General features: G+C 47.4%; 1 long non-coding RNA gene across 1 annotated transcript; it reads right to left on the bottom strand.

The window, feature by feature from the left end:
* Positions 1 to 126: 126 nt before the first annotated feature.
* LOC311121567 lies at positions 127 to 19,371 on the bottom strand. Its single transcript, XR_014612309.1, has 3 exons — positions 19,299 to 19,371; positions 7,542 to 7,772; positions 127 to 2,094 (listed from the first exon to the last, which is right to left on the bottom strand). It is a non-coding gene; the product is annotated as an uncharacterized lncRNA (long non-coding RNA).
* Between the last annotated feature and the right edge of the window lie 55 nt (positions 19,372 to 19,426).

Genomic DNA, 19,426 nt, shown 5'->3' with positions numbered 1-19,426 from the left:
TGATTTGTTTAACAGTTTTTTGATTACTACATGATTCCATATGTGTTATTTCATATTTTTGATGTCTTCACTATTATTCTACAATGTAAAATTTTTAAAAAAATAAAGAAAAACCCTTGAATGAGTAGGTGTGTCCAAACTTTTGACTGGTACTGTATATGGGGTGTCAGTTTAGTGTCAAAGTTTTTCAACCCATTACATCTATTAATATGCATTCTAGAGAATACTGGTGGCTAGCAAATGGGCTTGTCCCCATGGTGATGGGTAGAGGTGTAGTGACATGTTTTGAGTTGATAAATAGAAATATACAATAATTTGAATCCCATAAATTAATGGCAGATCAATTAAGTTGGCTTGAGTGCAAATATCCAAAAACATTCATTATCAATGACTAAATTAACAAATCTATTTTTGTTATAAACACATGAATACTGAAAAAATACATAAAACGCAACACTTTCAAAGATTTTGCTGAGTTACAGCTCATAAAAGGAAATCAAGTCATGGGAAATTGAAACATGGGACCAACACTTTACATGTCGCGTTTATATTTTTGTTTAGTGTCGAGGTTTCAAAGCCTGTTCATCGTTAAACAAAGTTGTTTAATAGCAAAAATAATCCACCCACAAACTAAAAGGAGAAAACTGATCATCACACCATCTCTATCTGATACATGTCTACTAACTCATTCCCACAGAGAACTGCAGAGGGAAGCAGTAACCACCCAGTCAACCATCACGCAGGTTATTCAACACTAAGGGCAAATCCAAGGTCATCTCAATATCATTACAGTAGAAGATAACAAAACACACCAAAACTGACCAGGTGAACACTGATCAGTAAAGTAAAGAGAGGCTAACATAATAATAATAATAATATGCCATTTAGCAGACGCTTTAATCCAAAGCAATTTACAGTCATGCGTGCATACATTTTTGTGTATGGGTGGTCCCGGGGATCGAACCCACTACCTTGGCGTTACAAGCGCCGTGCTCTACCAGCTGAGCTACAGAGGACCACATTATATAACTCTCCCTTTCCTCTGCACAGTTCTCTCACAGTGAGAAACAATAGGATTACAATAGAGTGTTATGCTTTCTTAACGTTATCAAATTCACTGTTCCCACTTCCTTTCTGAGGTGAGAATGAAGTGACTTTAATCTTAACTGGTCTGAGATAACTGATGAGGCTTCTCTCCTTTATGTATACGTTGGTGTGTTTTTAAGTTTCTCTGGTGAGAAAAACTCTTTCCACAGTCAGAGCAGGAGTAAGGCTTCTCTCCTTTATGCATCCATTGGTGTCTTCTTAAATTAGTCAATTGAGAGAAACTCGCCCCACAGTCAGAGCAGTAGTAAGGCTTCTCTCCTTTATGTATCCGTTGGTGTCTTCTTAAATTGCTTAATTGAGAGAAACTCGACCCACAGTCAGAGCAGCAGTGAGGCTTCTCTCCTGTGTGTGTTCTCTGATGAGATTTTAGCTCAGTTGATGTTTTAAAGCCTTTCTCACAGTCAGAGCAGGAGTAAGGCTTCTCTCCTTTATGTATACGTTGGTGTGTTTTTAAGTTGCCCTGTTGAGAAAAACCCTTCCCACATTCAGAGCAGGAGTAAGGCTTCTTTCCTGTATGTATTTGTTGGTGACATTTTAAGGTATCCAATCGGGAGAAACTCTCCCCACAGTCAGAGCAGGAGTAAGGCTTCTCTCCTGTGTGTCTTCGCTGGTGAGATTTTAGCTCAGTTGATGTTTTAAAGCATTTACCACATTCAAAGCAGGAGTAAGGCTTCTCTCCTGTATGTATTCGGTGGTGACATTTTAAGGTATCCAATCGGGAGAATCTCCCCCCACAGTCAGAGCAGGAGTAAGGCTTCTCTCCAGTGTGCACTCTCTGATGAACTGTCAGAGCCTGTGATGTTGTGAAGCTCTTCCCACAGTCAGTACAGGAATACAGATTCTCTCCTGTGTGTATTTTCTGGTGTATTTTTAGCTGTGATAGAATTGGGAAAATCTCCTCACAATGTGGGCAGTGGTGAGAGCTCTTAGCTCTGTGATCTTCCTGCTGTTGCTCTCTGGATGTAGAGAATGTCTCAACATGGTCTCCTGTGTGAACAACATCAGAAGTACAACTCAGTTGGTGTGATATAGTTAAATTATTTTGTAATTTTTTTAAGCCCTTTTTAAATTAGCAGTTTTCACAAAGTGCTGTACAGAAACCCAGCCTAAAACCCCAAAGAGCAAGCAATGCCGAGGGAAAAGCACAGTGGCTAAAACTCAGTAGAAAGGCAGGAACCTTGGAAGAAACCTAGAGAGGAACCAGGCTCCGAGGGGTGGCCAGTCCTCTTCTGGCTGTACCGGGTGACATATGTATTCATATGTGACCAACCGGCTCGAATTTATGTAGCAAAATTTGGAAATTGTGTATTTTACATTGGATAAAAGTAGAGACTCGGAGCTAGAAAATGGTATATCATACACTACAGTTGAGGAACAATGGGAAAGTACTTCTGCTTTGAAAGCTGATAAACTTGTATCCTCACTTTTGAGAAAATGGCCTTTGAATGCTAGTTAGCACCCAAGCGCGTTGGCTGGCTTGCTAGCTACTTCCAGACACGAATGAGAGAACAGCTTGCTCTGACCATTTTACTCGCCCCCAGCAGAGCTGGTTAGGCTGTTTTTATGTTATCCAAATCAAGTTTTATTGTGTTGGTGACTCTGTTGCTGCTGGCAACAATTTACATTTTGTCTACTTTTACTGACACCATTTTCAACGGGTGTTGAGCGTTTGTAAATTCTGCGCTCTGGCACACTCAGACGAGAGTGCTCTGAAATCGGAGTAGATACCCAGAACGAATTTACCAGCTACGTCTATCAATAGTTGTCGCAGTGACATCCTGAACATTCTATTGAAATGGTTACTTGCATAGTGGAGTCTTTTAGTTAAGACATGTAGCTAAACAATGAACCATAATCCCAACTCATGACGTTACTACCCTGCATTAATCTGCAGGTAGCTAACCAACCAGGTTCAACGTTAGCTAGCTAACATTAGGCTATAATTAGCAAAGCAAATTGTTCTGAGATATGAATAATAATAATAATAATATTACTACACAGATCATACACATAACGTTAACTAGTGAGCCAGCCAGCTAACGTTAGCTAGCAAGCTAACAGTACCTTTAACTTGAAATGAAAATGACTTTCTGACAAAATTAGAAATATCTGAAAATGTAGCTAGCTAGACTATTTTATACATAGATGGACGCTTCTCCCTGATGCCATGGTTGCCTTTAGTTTGAAGATGTAATCAGGAGACAGGGGTTTTCTCCATCTCTTTAGCTATCATACTCTAATTCCACTGATTTCAAAACTCGGTCCTCCAGAAAGTGGAGAGTAACACTTATGCAGTTCCACTGCTGCAATATATATTTTTTAAAGCCGCGTTAGACAGGATTACCTACACATACTGACTAGCTCAAATAGACAGAAGCGTGCTACATGGCAGACCAATCCGAACTCATCCCTCAGCATGTCCAGCCCACTCATTATCTCAGCCAATCATGGCTAGCGGGAAGGTTACTTTTTTTTTTTTTCTGTAGCTAAACCAACAGGGCTCGTAATTTCTCCATTTTATTTTATAATTTTTAATGTAATTTTATTCGTATTTACAGATGGCATACAAGTTTGTTATTAAGGCACATGACATTTCACATGTTCCAGAAGGAATTTCTGCCAATGGCTCTCCTGTGAAGTAGCGACGCGCGACATACGGCTAGTTTCCTGAAACGAGTCACATTTCAGTAGACTGTCCAATACAAAAGGGGAATACAACTATTCTAAAAGTGGGTAACAGTCAGGGTTGGGTTCAATTCCATTTAAAATTCAGAAAGTAAACGAAATTCCAATTCCAAATTTTTCCTCATTGAAAAGCACTGAAGAGAATTGGAATTTCAGTTTATTTCCTAAAGTATCTGGTAACACCAACCCTGGTAACAGTGGAAGTCAAGAAGGGGGCAAAAGGAGTGAAAATGATGAGCCATATCATCCTCCACTCACTATCACAAGGGTTAGTAACTACACAGACTCATTTCATAGAACTTTAAAAAACACTGGCAGTTTGTCTACTTCACTTCTTTAGTCTACTCTCTGATCACTCCAGATAGCCCAGTTGTTCAGGGATGTGTGATGTCAGAATTACAGAATTCCACCTAGCAATAGACTGGGTCATAACTCATGAAGGTCTAACTTATGAAGATAACATAGCAGTGCATTCGGAAAGTATTCAGACCCCTTCACTTTTTCCACATTTTGTTACGTTACAGCCTTATTCTAAAATGGATTAAATATGTTTTTCCTCATCAATCTAAAAACACAATAACCCATAATGACAAAGCGAAAACAGGGTTTTAGAAATATTTGCAAATGTATTAAAAATATATATATATATAAAAAAAACTTATTTACATAAGTATTCAGACCCTTTGCTATGAGACTCTAAATTGAGCTCAGGTGCATCATGTTTCCATTGATCATCCTTGAGATGTTTATCCAACTTGATTGGACTCCAGCTGTGGTAAATTCAATTGATTGGACATGATTTGGAAAGGCACACACCTGTCTATATAAGGTCCCACAGTTGACAGTGCATGTCAGAGCAAAAACCAAGCCATGAGGTCGAAGGAATTATCCGTGGAGCTCCGAGACAGGATTGTGGGGAAGTGTATCCAAAAATGTCTGCAGCATTGAAGGTCGTCCCCAAGAACACACTGGCTTCCATCATTCTTAAATGGAATTAGTTTGGAAATAACAATACTCTTCCTAGAGCTGGCCGCCCGGCCAAATTGAGCAATCGGGACAGAAGGGCCTTGGTCAGGGAGGTGACCAAGAACCCGATGGTCACTCTGACAGAGCTCCAGAGTTCCTCTGTGGAGGTGGGAGAACCTTCCAGAAGGACAACCATCTCTGCAGCACTCCACCAATCAGGCCTTTATGGTAGAGTGGCCAGACGGAAGCCACTCCTCAGTAAAAGGCACATGACAGCCCGCATGGAGTTTGCCAAAAGGCACCTACAGTGAAGGAAAAAAGTATTTGATCCCTTGCTGATTTTGTACATTTGCCCACTGACAAAGACATGATCAGTCTATAATTTGAATGGTAGGTTTATTTGAACAGTGAGAGACAGAATAACAAAAAAATCCAGAAAAACGCATGTCAAAAATGTTATGAATTGATTTGCATTTAAATGAGGGAAATAAGTATTGACCCCTCTGCAAAACATGACTTAGTACTTGGTGGCAAAACCCTTGTTGGCAATCACAGAGGTCAGACGCTTCTTGTAGTTGGCCACCAGGTTTGCACACATCTCAGGAGGGATTTTGTTCCACTCCTCTTTGCAGATCTTTAAGTCATTAAGGTTGCGAGCCTGACGTTTGGCAACTCGAACCTTCAGCTTCCTCCACAGATTTTCTATGGGATTAAGGTCTGGAGACTGGCTAGGCCACTCCAGGACCTTAATGTGCTTCTTCTTGAGCCACTCCTTTGTTGCCTTGGCCATGTGTTTTGGGTCATTGTCATGCTGGAATACCCATCCACGACACATTTTCAATGCCCTGGCTGAGGGAAGGAGGTTCTCACCCAAGATTTGACGGTACATGGCCCCGTCCATCGTCCCTTCGATGCGGTGAAGTTGTCCTGTCCCCTTAGCAGAAAAACACCCCCAAAGCATAATGTTTCCACCTCCATGTTTGACGGTGGGGATGGTGTTCTTGGGGTCATAGGCAGCATTCCTCCTCCTCCAAACACGGCGAGTTGAGTTGATGTCAAAGAGCTCGATTTCGGTCTCATCTGACCACAACACCCAGTTCTCCTCTGAATCATTCAGATGTTCATTGGCAAACTTCAGACGGCCCTGTATATGTGCTTTCTTGAGCAGGGGGACCTTGCGGGCGCTGCAAGATTTCAGTCCTTCACGGCGTAGTATGTTACCAATTGTTTTCTTGGTGACTATGGTCCCAGCTGCCTTGAGATCATTGACAAGATCCTCCCGTGTAGTTCTGGGCTGATTCCTCACCGTTCTCATGATCATTGCAACTCCACGAGGTGAGATCTTGCGTGGAGCCCCAGGCCGAGGGAGATTGACAGTTCTTTTGTGTTTCTTCCATTTGCGAATAATCGCACCAACTGTTGTCACCTTCTCACCAAGCTGGTTGGCGATGGTCTTGTAGCCCATTCCAGCCTTGTGTAGGTCTACAATCTTGTCCCTGACATCCTTGGAGAGCTCTTTGGTCTTGGCCATGGTGGAGAGTTTGGAATCTGATTGATTGATTGCTTCTGTGGACAGGTGTCTTTTATACAGGTAACAAGCTGAGATTAGGAGCATTCCCTTTAAGAGTGTGCTCCTAATCTCAGCTCGTTACCTGTATAAAAAGACACCTGGGAGCCAGAAATCTTTCTGATTGAGAGGGGGTCAAATACTTATTTCCCTCATTAAAATGCAAATCAATTTATAACATTTTTGACATGCGTTTTTCTGGATTTTTTTGTTGTTATTCTGTCTCTCACTGTTCAAATAAACCTACCATTACAATTATAGACTGATCATTTCTTTGTCAGTGGGAAAACATACAAAATCAGCAGGGGATCAAATACTTTTTTCCCCTCACTGTAAAGGACTCTAAGACCATGAGAAATAAGATTTTCTGGTCTGATGAAACCAAGTTTGAACTCTTTGGCCTGAATGCCAAGTGTCACATCCGGAGGAAACCAGGCACCGCTCATCACCTGGCCAATACCATCCCTACGGTGAAGCATGGTGGTGGCAGCATCATGCTGTGGGGATATTTTTCAGCGGCAGGGACTGGGAGACTAGTCAGGATCGAGGGAAAAATGATCGGAGCAAAGTACAGAGGTCCTTGATAAAAACCTGCCCCAGAGCATTTAGGACCTCAGACTGGGGGCAAAGGTTCACCTTCCAACAGGACAACGACCCTAAGCACACAGCCAATACAATGCAGGAGTGGCTTCGGGACAAGTCTCTGAATGTCCTTGAGTGGCACAGCCAGAGCCCGGAATTGAACCCGATCGAACATCTCTGTAGAGACCTGAAAATGACTGTGCAGCGACGCTCCCCATCCAAGCTGACAGAGCTTGAGAGGATCTGCAGAGAAGAATGGAAGAAACTCCCCAAATACAGGTGTGCCAAGCTTGTAGCGTCATACCCAAGAAGACTCGAGGCTGTAATCGCTGCCAAAGGGGCTTCAACAAAGTACTGAGTGAAGGGTCTGATTACTTATGTACATGTAAATTGCAGTTTTTTTTTTTAATTTATACATTCGCAAAAAATAATTTTGGGGGTATTGTGTGTCGATTGATGAAAAAACAACCATTTAATCCATTTTAGAATAAGGCTGTAACGTAAAAATATGTGGGAAAAGTGAAGGGGTCTGAATACTTTTCTGCTCTTACTCCTGGGTCATAACTTATGGAGGTCTAACTTACGAAGGTAAGTACAGGTTCTATCTAGAAGTTACCATGACAAACAGATTTACCAATCTCCTCCTCCTCCTCTTCATCTTTAATGATGACGTTCAGCTCCAGTGTTTGACTGCAGTCTTCCAGCTTCACTGATGCCATCTCTGGATCCTGTGGTGCAAACTGGGCTCCACTGTCACAATCAGGACCCAGTGACTGTAGGTTTGGACTCAGTGTGGAAGGAGAGAGGCAGGCTGGGTTTGTCCTCACTGTTGATGTTACCGGCCTCAGACTTAATCCTAGTCGTCCTGTAGTAATAAAGAGAAACGGACACAAAGAGTTATTGTCTTGACAGTTCTGGAACATTCTTTATTCTCTATAAATATATTCTATTTTTTATTGTTCAATTATCTCATTTCAACAGATCACGTAGCTAAGCATCGACAACAAAACATTAATTGACAGACAAAGTACAGGCTTTAAATTAAGCTACACAACGTAAGTGCACTTAACCTATAGTAGATTTCCTAAATTCACATAAATGCTTAAATCACTCAAAAACCATTTAGGACAAGGTTACAGTTTGTTTTAGGCTGCACTATGTACTATTTTCCTGAATAACCTTGTCTTCCCTGTATTATTTCACTCACAAAAACCAATTGTATTTCCCGTTCACACCATAGTAGGAATTATCATGGGTCGTACAGAGAGTGGCAAATCAAATTCAAGGACTTTTTCAAGCACTAACATTTATTTTCAAGGACAATCAATTGGTAATAGTTCCTATTATGCAATTGTTTTTAGTCACCACCAGATGGCAGTATATCACCACAACCTCATGGGGGGATATTCATCAGTACCTTACAAGTTCAACTCAATAACTACTTATTTACTACACACATTAGTGGTAAGTCACGAACTAATGATGTTGTAATTTGAGTAGCGATGAGCAGAGTTTGGGGTCATGCCTACTGGTGAACACACATTTCCTATTCGCATTCCTACACAATTCCATCTTAAAATGACTGTTTTTATTGGGCATTTGGGAATCTACTACTCAATAGCTACCAAAAAGCGTCTTGCTTCCGACTGGCAGCTTTAGTGTCGCTGGTCGGGAGAAGGGGCGCGTGGGCTGTGAGGAGAACGGCCACCAGAACGGCATGAGCACTGCTGCCGCTTGATAAAGTGGAATCTCGCTGGCGCCCCGTGAATGAGGCGATTGGCTAAAGGATGCAGCATCTTCCCCCCTTTTATGTGGCTCTTCAGGGCCGATTCACCCTCTCTCACAATGTCAAGTCTGGCACCTTTTTTTTTTGCACCTTACACGGTGTGGGTTGGTGGGGTCCAGTGATGTATTGGCAAAAAAAAGGTGGGTAAACTATACTGAACAAAAATATATACACAAAACGTAAAGTGTTGGTCCCATGTTTCATGAGCTGAAATAAATGATCCCAGAAATGTTCCATACATTTTTAAAAAGGCAGGATTTAATCTACATTTGCCCGGCATTTTAGCTATGGATGTGACGCTTGGCGGCGCCTAATCAGTCAGTTCTGTACCTGCCTTGCTGAGTAGCAGTGTGGGTAGAATGAGCGAGCTCGCCTGGCAACCACAGCACGAAACACGATGTGATAAAATAAATGTGTGAGTAAGATATGGCTAAAATGTTACACCCTCAGTTAAACTAATAATGTATGGCTAATGAGTATACTAGAGCTTAGAGAATTAATCAAATGTGTTTATATCCCAGCAACAGAGTATAGACTGGTTCCCAGAACACACAGGGAGGGGGAGTGGAAGGCTGGCAGGATATTGTGAGAATGTGATAACTGAAGGCTGCAGCCTGCTTGAGCAAGGAGAAGGAAAAGATAAGAACAGTGTGTGTGTGTGTGTGTGTGAGACATGATGGTCAGGAGAGCAGTTTTCCAGTGGAAAACTACAGCCCGCCTAAAGAGGGGAGGGATTTATTTATCTGACGTGTACATATAAAAATATTGTACGGCCATTTTGTTTTAGAACGTTCTCATGAATAAAGCCTGATGATTGTATGCTGGGCTGCTTGTTCTGATTATTAGAGATTTACAACCTCTGGGATACAGACTGAGTAATAATTTCATTTTTGAAACATTGGGATAGAAATTCACGTAACAACGAGGAAATAAAACTCGGTAGTCTGCCTGGAAGTTAATTCAAGACCAATACATTTTTCATAAACATATTTGATCATTCTCTGTTCTCCCCTCATTTTAATTCAAGTACATTTCAAGTACCAACTTGAGAAAAATGTCTGATTTTAAAAGGTATTCCAGTACATGAATTTCAGAGTGCCTAATTCAAGTACTTTAAGCACCTTGTGCGAACCCTGAATTATAGATAAAGATAGAAACTGAACGTGTCTGAATATTACTACACGCGTAGAAAACTGATAATCATTACATTCAGCTTCAAAACAGTAGGTCAACCGTGACATTGTCTCTCTAATGCGGCACTACCTGCACTGAAGTCCGTTGATGCAGACCTAATGGTATCATGGCGGTCCGCAAACAAAACGTTTAAGAAGCATTCCGCCACCTACTGTTCTGGAGTGTGCGATCAATCATGGTCTGCCTAATTCTGTACTACTAAGAAAATAAACCAAGAAATCCCTACTAACTTCTACCACACCCTCCCCCCAAAAAACCCTCTCACACCCCCAATAAACTATCTATAGACCCCTCTCTGTGTTTGCAAACATTGGAGTCTGTATCATGCTGAGACAATCCACCCTTAGGTTATCCAGGTCATCAAAAACCATGCCGACAGTGACATCTGTTAACCCCAACAACTCTGCTGCAATTTACAAGATAACCTTCAACCTGGCATTTCTGCTTTACACAATCTGAGTTGTTGATAACCCTACCAATGAAAGTTGTTAAGTAAATGTTATTCACTATTAAAGTATCCTTTGTCACAGCACATTTATGGGCGCAAGATTTCTGAACAGGCCTCGTAACCATGTCAGAAATAGTAGAAGGACCCGTTCTGACAGTAGATCCTCTTACTACGGGACCAGCCATGGAAGCTCGATCCGTCTGACAGTAGGTCCTCTTACTACGGGACAAGCCATGGAAGCTCCATCCGTCTGACAGTAGGTCCTCTTACGACGGGACTAGCCATGGAAGCTCTACCCGTCTGACAGAAGGTCCTCTTACTACGGGACCAGCCATGGAAGCTCCATCCGTCTGACAGTAGGTCCCCTTACTACGGGACCAGCCATGGAAGCTCCATCCGTCTGACAGTAGGTCCCCTTACTACGGGACCAGCCATGGAAGCTCCACCCGTCTGACAGTAGGTCCTCTTACTACGGGACCAGCCATGGAAGCTCCATCCGTCTGACAGTAGAACCCCTTACTACGGGACCAGCCATGGAAGCTCCATCCGTCTGACAGTAGGTCCTCTTACTACGGGACCAGCCATGGAAGCTCCACCCGTCTGACAGTAGATCTTCTTACTACGGGACCAGCCATGGAAGCTCCATCCGTCTGACAGTAGGTCCTCTTACTACGGGACCAGCCATGGAAGCTCCACCCGTCTGACAGTAGATCCTCTTACTACGGGACCAGCCATGGAAGCTCCATCCGTCTGACAGTAGGTCCTCTTACTACGGGACCAGCCATGGAAGCTCCACCCGTCTGACAGTAGGTCCACTTATTACGGGACCAGCCATGGAAGCTCCACCCGTCTGACAGTAGGTCCCCTTATTACGGGACCAGCCATGGAAGCTCCATCCGTCTGACGGTAGGTCCCCTTACTACGGGACCAGCCATGGAAGCTCCATCCGTCTGACGGTAGATCCTCTTACTACGGGACCAGCCATGGAAGCTCGATCCGTCTGACAGTAGGTCCTCTTACTACGGGACAAGCGATGGAAGCTCCATCCGTCTGACAGTAGGTCCTCTTACGACGGGACCAGCCATGGAAGCTCTACCCGTCTGACAGAAGGTCCTCTTACTACGGGCCAGCCATGGAAGCTCCATCCGCCTGACAGTAGGTCCCCTTATTACGGGACCAGCCATGGAAGCTCCACCCGTCTGACAGTAGGTCCCCTTATTACGGGACCAGCCATGGAAGCTCCATCCGTCTGACGGTAGGTCCCCTTACTACGGGACCAGCCATGGAAGCTCCATCCGTCTGACGGTAGATCCTCTTACTACGGGACCAGCCATGGAAGCTCGATCCGTCTGACAGTAGGTCCTCTTACTACGGGACAAGCCATGGAAGCTCCATCCGTCTGACAGTAGGTCCTCTTACGACGGGACCAGCCATGGAAGCTCTACCCGTCTGACAGAAGGTCCTCTTACTACGGGACCAGCCATGGAAGCTCCATCCGTCTGACAGTAGGTCCCCTTAATACGGGACCAGCCATGGAAGCTCCATCCGTCTGACAGTAGGTCCCCTTATTACGGGACCAGCCATGGAAGCTCCATCCGTCTGACGGTAGGTCCCCTTACTACGGGACCAGCCATGGAAGCTCCATCCGTCTGACGGTAGATCCTCTTACTACGGGACCAGCCATGGAAGCTCGATCCGTCTGACAGTAGGTCCTCTTACTACGGGACAAGCCATGGAAGCTCCATCCGTCTGACAGTAGGTCCTCTTACGACGGGACCAGCCATGGAAGCTCTACCCGTCTGACAGAAGGTCCTCTTACTACGGGACCAGCCATGGAAGCTCCATCCGTCTGACAGTAGGTCCCCTTAATACGGGACCAGCCATGGAAGCTCCATCCGTCTGACAGTAGGTCCCCTTACTACGGGACCAGCCATGGAAGCTCCATCCGTCTGACAGTAGAACCCCTTACTACGGGACCAGCCATGGAAGCTCCATCCGTCTGACAGTAGGTCCTCTTACTACGGGACCAGCCATGGAAGCTCCACCCGTCTGACAGTAGATCTTCTTACTACGGGACCAGCCATGGAAGCTCCATCCGTCTGACAGTAGGTCCTCTTACTACGGGACCAGCCATGGAAGCTCCACCCGTCTGACAGTAGATCCTCTTACTACGGGACCAGCCATGGAAGCTCCATCCGTCTGACGGTAGGTCCTCTTACTACGGGACCAGCCATGGAAGCTCCACCCGTCTGACGGTAGGTCCCCTTATTACGGGACCAGCCATGGAAGCTCCACCCGTCTGACGGTAGGTCCCCTTATTACGGGACCAGCCATGGAAGCTCCATCCGTCTGACGGTAGGTCCCCTTACTACGGGACCAGCCATGGAAGCTCCACCCGTCTGACGGTAGATCCCCTTACTACGGGACCAGCCATGGAAGCTCCATCCGTCTGACAGTAGGTCCTCTTACTACGGGATCAGCCATGGAAGCTCCATCCGTCTGACAGTAGGTCCTCTTACTACGGGATCAGCCATGGAAGCTCCATCCGTCTGGCAGTAGGTCCTCTTACTACGGGACCAGCCATGGAAGCTCCACCCGTCTGGCAGTAGGACCTCTTACTACAGGACCAGCCATCCGTCTGACAGTAGGTCCCCTTACTACGGGACCAGCCATGGAAGCTCCATCCGTCTGACAGTAGGTCCCCTTACTACGGGACCAGCCATGGAAGCTCCATCCGTCTGACAGTAGGTCCCCTTACTACGGGACCAGCCATGGAAGCTCCATCCGTCTGACAGTAGGTCCCCTTACTACGGGACCAGCCATGGAAGCTCCATCCGTCTGACAGTAGGTCCCCTTACTACGGGACCAGCCATGGAAGCTCCATCCGTCTGACAGTAGGTCCCCTTACTACGGGACCAGCCATGGAAGCTCCATCCGTCTGACAGTAGGTCCCCTTACTACGGGACCAGCCATGGAAGCTCCATCCGTCTGACAGTAGGTCCCCTTACTACGGGACCAGCCATGGAAGCTCCATCCGTCTGACAGTAGGTCCCCTTACTACGGGACCAGCCATGGAAGCTCCATCCGTCTGACAGTAGGTCCTCTTACTACGGGACCAGCCATGGAAGCTCCATCCGTCTGACAGTAGGTCCTCTTACTACGGGACCAGCCATGGAAGCTCCACCCGTCTGACAGTAGGTCCTCTTACTACGGGACCACCCATGGAAGCTCCACCCGTCTGACAGTAGGTCCCCTTACTACGGTACCAGCCATGGAAGCTCCACCCGTCTGACAGTAGGTCCTCTTACTACGGGACCAGCCATGGAAGCTCCATCCGTCTGACAGTAGATCCTCTTACTACGGGACCAGCCATGGAAGCTCCATCCGTCTGACAGTAGGTCCTCTTACTACGGGACCAGCCATGGAAGCTCCACCCGTCTGACAGTAGGTCCTCTTACTACGGGACCAGCCATGGAAGCTCCACCCGTCTGACAGTAGGTCCCCTTACTACGGGACCAGCCATGGAAGCTCCACCCGTCTGACAGTAGGACCTCTTACTACGGGACCAGCCATGGAAGCTCCATCCGTCTGACAGTAGGTCCTCTTACTACGGGACCAGCCATGGAAGCTCCATCCGTCTGACAGTAGGTCCCCTTACTAGGGGACCAGCCATGGAAGCTCCATCCATCTGACAGTAGGTCCCCTTACTACGGGACCAGCCATGGAAGCTCCATCCGTCTGACAGTAGAACCCCTTACTACGGGACCAGCCATGGAAGCTCCATCCGTCTGACAGTAGGTCCTCTTACTACGGGACCAGCCATGGAAGCTCCACCCGTCTGACAGTAGATCTTCTTACTACGGGACCAGCCATGGAAGCTCCATCCGTCTGACTGTAGGTCCTCTTACTACGGGACCAGCCATGGAAGCTCCACCCGTCTGACAGTAGGTCCTCTTACTACGGGACCAGCCATGGAAGCTCCACCCGTCTGACAGTAGGTCCCCTTATTACGGGACCAGCCATGGAAGCTCCACCCGTCTGACAGTAGGTCCCCTTACTACGGGACCAGCCATGGAAGCTCCATCCGTCTGACAGTAGGTCCCCTTACTACGGGACCAGCCATGGAAGCTCCATCCGTCTGACAGTAGGTCCTCTTACTACGGGACCAGCCATGGAAGCTGCACCCGTCTGACAGTAGGTCCCCTTATTACGGGACCAGCCATGGAAGCTCCATCCGTCTGACAGTAGGTCCTCTTACTACGGGACCAGCCATGGAAGCTCCATCCGTCTGACAGTAGAACCCCTTACTACGGGACCAGCCATGGAAGCTCCATCCGTCTGACAGTAGGTCCTCTTACTACGGGACCAGCCATGGAAGCTCCACCCGTCTGACGGTAGATCCTCTTACTACGGGACCAGCCATGGAAGCTCCATCCGTCTGACGGTAGGTCCTCTTACTACGGGACCAGCCATGGAAGCTCCACCCGTCTGACGGTAGGTCCCCTTATTACGGGACCAGCCATGGAAGCTCCATCCGTCTGACGGTAGGTCCCCTTACTACGGGACCAGCCATGGAAGCTCCATCCGTCTGACGGTAGATCCTCTTACTACGGGACCAGCCATGGAAGCTCCATCCGTCTGACGGTAGATCCTCTTACTACGGGACCAGCCATGGAAGCTCCACCCGTCTGACAGTAGGTCCCCTTATTACGGGACCAGCCATGGAAGCTCCACCCGTCTGACAGTAGGTCCCCTTACTACGGGACCAGCCATGGAAGCTCCATCCGTCTGACAGTAGGTCCCCTTACTACGGGACCAGCCATGGAAGCTCCATCCGTCTGACAGTAGGTCCCCTTACTACGGGACCAGCCATGGAAGCTCCATCCGTCTGACAGTAGGTCCCCTTACTACGGGACCAGCCATGGAAGCTCCATCCGTCTGGCAGTAGGTCCTCTTACTACGGGGTCAGCCATGGAAGCTCCATCCGTCTGGCAGTAGGTCCTCTTACTACGGGACCAGCCATGGAAGCTCCACCCGTCTGACAGTAGGTCCCCTTACTACGGGACCAGCCATGGAAGCTCCACCCGTCTGACAGTAGGTCCCCTTACTACGGGACCAGCCATGGAAGCTCCACCCGTCTGACAGTAGGACCCCTTACTACGGGACCAGCCATGGAAGCTCCATCCGTCTGACAGTAGATCCTCTTACTACGGGACCAGCCATGGAAGCTCCATCCGTCTGACAGTAGGTCCTCTTACTACGGGACCAGCCATGGAAGCTCCACCCGTCTGACAGTAGGTCCTCTTACTACGGGACCAGCCATGGAAGCTCCACCCGTCTGACAGTAGGTCCCCTTACTACGGGACCAGCCATGGAAGCTCCACCCGTCTGACAGTAGGACCTCTTACTACGGGACCAGCCATGGAAGCTCCACCCGTCTGACAGTAGGACCTCTTACTACGGGACCAGCCATGGAAGCTCCATCCGTCTGACAGGAGGTCCACTTACTACGGGACCAGCCATGGAAGCTCCATCCGTCTGACAGTAGGTCCTCTTACTACGGGACCAGCCATGGAAGCTCCATCCGTCTGACAGGAGGTCCACTTACTACGGGACCAGCCATGGAAGCTCCATCCGTCTGACAGTAGGTCCTCTTACTACGGGACCAGCCATGGAAGCTCCATCCGTCTGACAGTAGGTCCACTTACTACGGGACCAGCCATGGAAGCTCCATCCGTCTGACAGTAGGTCCTCTTACTACGGGACCAGCCATGGAAGCTCCACCCGTCTGACAGTAGATCCTCTTACTACGGGACCAGCCATGGAAGCTCCACCCGTCTGACAGTAGGACCTCTTACTACGGGACCAGCCATGGAAGCTCCACCCGTCTGACAGTAGGACCTCTTACTACGGGACCAGCCATGGAAGCTCCATCCGTCTGACAGGAGGTCCACTTACTACGGGACCAGCCATGGAAGCTCCATCCGTCTGACAGTAGGTCCTCTTACTACGGGACCAGCCATGGAAGCTCCATCCGTCTGACAGGAGGTCCACTTACTACGGGACCAGCCATGGAAGCTCCATCCGTCTGACAGTAGGTCCTCTTACTACGGGACCAGCCATGGAAGCTCCATCCGTCTGACAGTAGGTCCACTTACTACGGGACCAGCCATGGAAGCTCCATCCGTCTGACAGTAGGTCCTCTTACTACGGGACCAGCCATGGAAGCTCCACCCGTCTGACAGTAGATCCTCTTACTACGGGACCAGCCATGGAAGCTCCATCCGTCTGACAGTAGATCCTCTTACTACGGGACCAGCCATGGAAGCTCCATCCGTCTGACAGTAGGTCCTCTTACTACGGGACCAGCCATGGAAGCTCCATCCGTCTGACAGTAGATCCTCTTACTACGGGACCAGCCATGGAAGCTCCATCCGTCTGACTGTAGATCCTCTTACTACGGGACCAGCCATGGAAGCTCCACCCGTCTGACAGTAGGTCCTCTTACTACGGGACCAACCATGGAAGCTCCACCCGTCTGACAGTAGGTCCCCTTACTACGGGACCAGCCATGGAAGCTCCACCCGTCTGACAGTAGATCCTCTTACTACGGGACCAGCCATGGAAGCTCCACCCGTCTGACAGTAGGTCCTCTTACTACGGGACCAGCCATGGAAGCTCCATCCGTCTGACAGTAGATCCTCTTACTACGGGACCAGCCATGGAAGCTCCACCCGTCTGACAGTAGGTCCTCTTACTACGGGACCAGCCATGGAAGCTCCACCCGTCTGACAGTAGGTCCTCTTACTACGGGACCAGCCATGGAAGCTCCATCCGTCTGACAGTAGGTCCTCTTACTACGGGACCAGCCATGGAAGCTCCATCCGTCTGACAGTAGGTCCACTTACTACGGGACCAGCCATGGAAGCTCCACCCGTCTGACAGTAGGTCCTCTTACTACGGGACCAGCCATGGAAGCTCCACCCGTCTGACAGTAGGTCCTCTTACTACGGGACCAGCCATGGAAGCTCCATCCGTCTGACAGTAGGTCCTCTTACTACGGGACCAGCCATGGAAGCTCCATCCGTCTGACAGTAGGTCCTCTTACTACGGGACCAGCCATGGAAGCTCCACCCGTCTGACAGTAGGTCCTCTTACTACGGGACCAGCCATGGAAGCTCCATCCGTCTGACAGTAGGTCCTCTTACTACGGGACCAGCCATGGAAGCTCCATCCGTCTGACAGTAGAACCTCTTACTACGGGACCAGCCATGGAAGCTCCATCAGCCTGACAGTAGATCCACCAGTCTGTCTTCCAGCCTCTGCATATGATACATCATGACGGATTCTATATCTCTGAGTCTCTCTAGCCTCTCTCTGCACCTGGCATCCACCAAATGCTTCCCTGTGTGCCCCCCCCCCCCCCCCCCCCCAAACACTTAACCATCACATTGCTCCAACATTCACTGTAATAATGTTCCCCACAACACTTGGCACATCTTTTCACTGAACAGCTACACGTCCCATTCTTTGGCATTGAAACCGCTGTAATGGGGCTACAACAAATTCTCTGACATTGAAGCTAAGGAATCCTATTCTGTACTTTTCCAGGCGAAAACCTTCTCAAACCTCAGCAGCACTGATGAGCTTTCGTTTCTTTGACCCGCTTTCCAACTGATCAACCTTTAGGCTTCAACCACTCGGCATCATTTCACATTTTATTTAATATCATCCATTAACATAGATATTGGGACCCCAGAGATTACTCCCCTCAATTTAGCATAAGTCCAGTGTCATGGCTGCTGAGCTTCTTCCCATTAAGATTTTCCATTTGAAGAATCTTCCCTCGCTGAACCTGACTAGCAATCTACCATTTCCAATGAACAGGGTCAGTTTAACGTCACCCCTCTTTCTTTACCGCCTTGGTTAATCAGATTGGGTGTAAATGAGGCCCTGTGGTCTCGTCAAACACCATCACATTACTCTTGCTCCCTACCTTGGCCCTCTTTAGACTTTCTATACTCGATGCGCTCCTGCTTCCAGTATCATTATCTCTCTTCTTCCGATGTCTTTCCACTACAGACCATTCAAATTCCAGGCCCTCCTCCTCCTCCCCCGTTCCATATCATCAGAACTGTCACCCACATTGTTCGCGTTCCAGCACAGCTGTTGCTTCTCAAAACTTTCTCCACTTCCATTGCTTCATGGGTGTCAAACTCATTCCAAGGAGGGCAGAGTGTCTGCAGGTTTTAGTTTTTTTCCCCTTTCAATTAAAACCTAGACAATCAGGTCGAGGGGAGTTCCTTACTAATTAGTGACCTTATTTCATTAATCAAGTACATTAGGTGGAGCGAAAAACCCTGCAGACACTCGACCCTCCTTGGAATGAGTTCGCATTACTCGCCGCCATTCCATGCTGTCGGCCTCTCTCTCCCAAAATGGCGAAAGATCGCTTCAGTTAACTCCCTTCTATTTTGAAGCTCCGTCACACAGCCTCACGTCGCCATTTCACCATGAGCAAACTCCTAGAAAGACCACAGAAGCCGTTGACGCCGCCATTTCACTAGTATCGGACGAAACATCCTGATCTCGCGAACTTATATTAACGAAACAGAATGTATGTAAACTCGCGAGATCAGGATGGTTCGTACGAGGCTATTTACCAGCTCACAAACAACATTTGACCCAAAACCAATAATATGTAAAAAATGAACGCAAATCTCAAATTGATTATTCATTTAATAACCTTGACAAAATAATGTACATTCACTCAGACGAACTCAAAGTCCAGCTATGTGACTTGTAAAATCGTTTTTAAATCACGTTGTTCACTCACTCGGTTTGACCCCAAAAAGAACACATAACACCTTTACCAAACGTGATAATACCTTGACCGATTTGTTACCTAGTATATTATGATATGTTCTTTCGATATTAGAAAGTTTAAACGTGCTATTACATACCTGTAATAATACATTTGAAACGGACACAAACGCTATCGACATGGCAACACAGATCTGTCGTTTTCTTCAGTCTGAAGAATGGGGCGCGCCAACACGGAACTTCCTGTTCCCCCACTACCACAGTGCGA

Source organism: Coregonus lavaretus (genome assembly GCF_964263955.1).
Source record: "Coregonus lavaretus genome assembly, contig: HAP1_SCAFFOLD_90, whole genome shotgun sequence".
In the NCBI taxonomy this organism is placed as follows: domain Eukaryota; kingdom Metazoa; phylum Chordata; class Actinopteri; order Salmoniformes; family Salmonidae; genus Coregonus; species Coregonus lavaretus.
The sequence above is the reverse complement of the archived record's forward strand: the minus strand, read 5'-3'. Positions and strand labels throughout refer to the sequence as shown.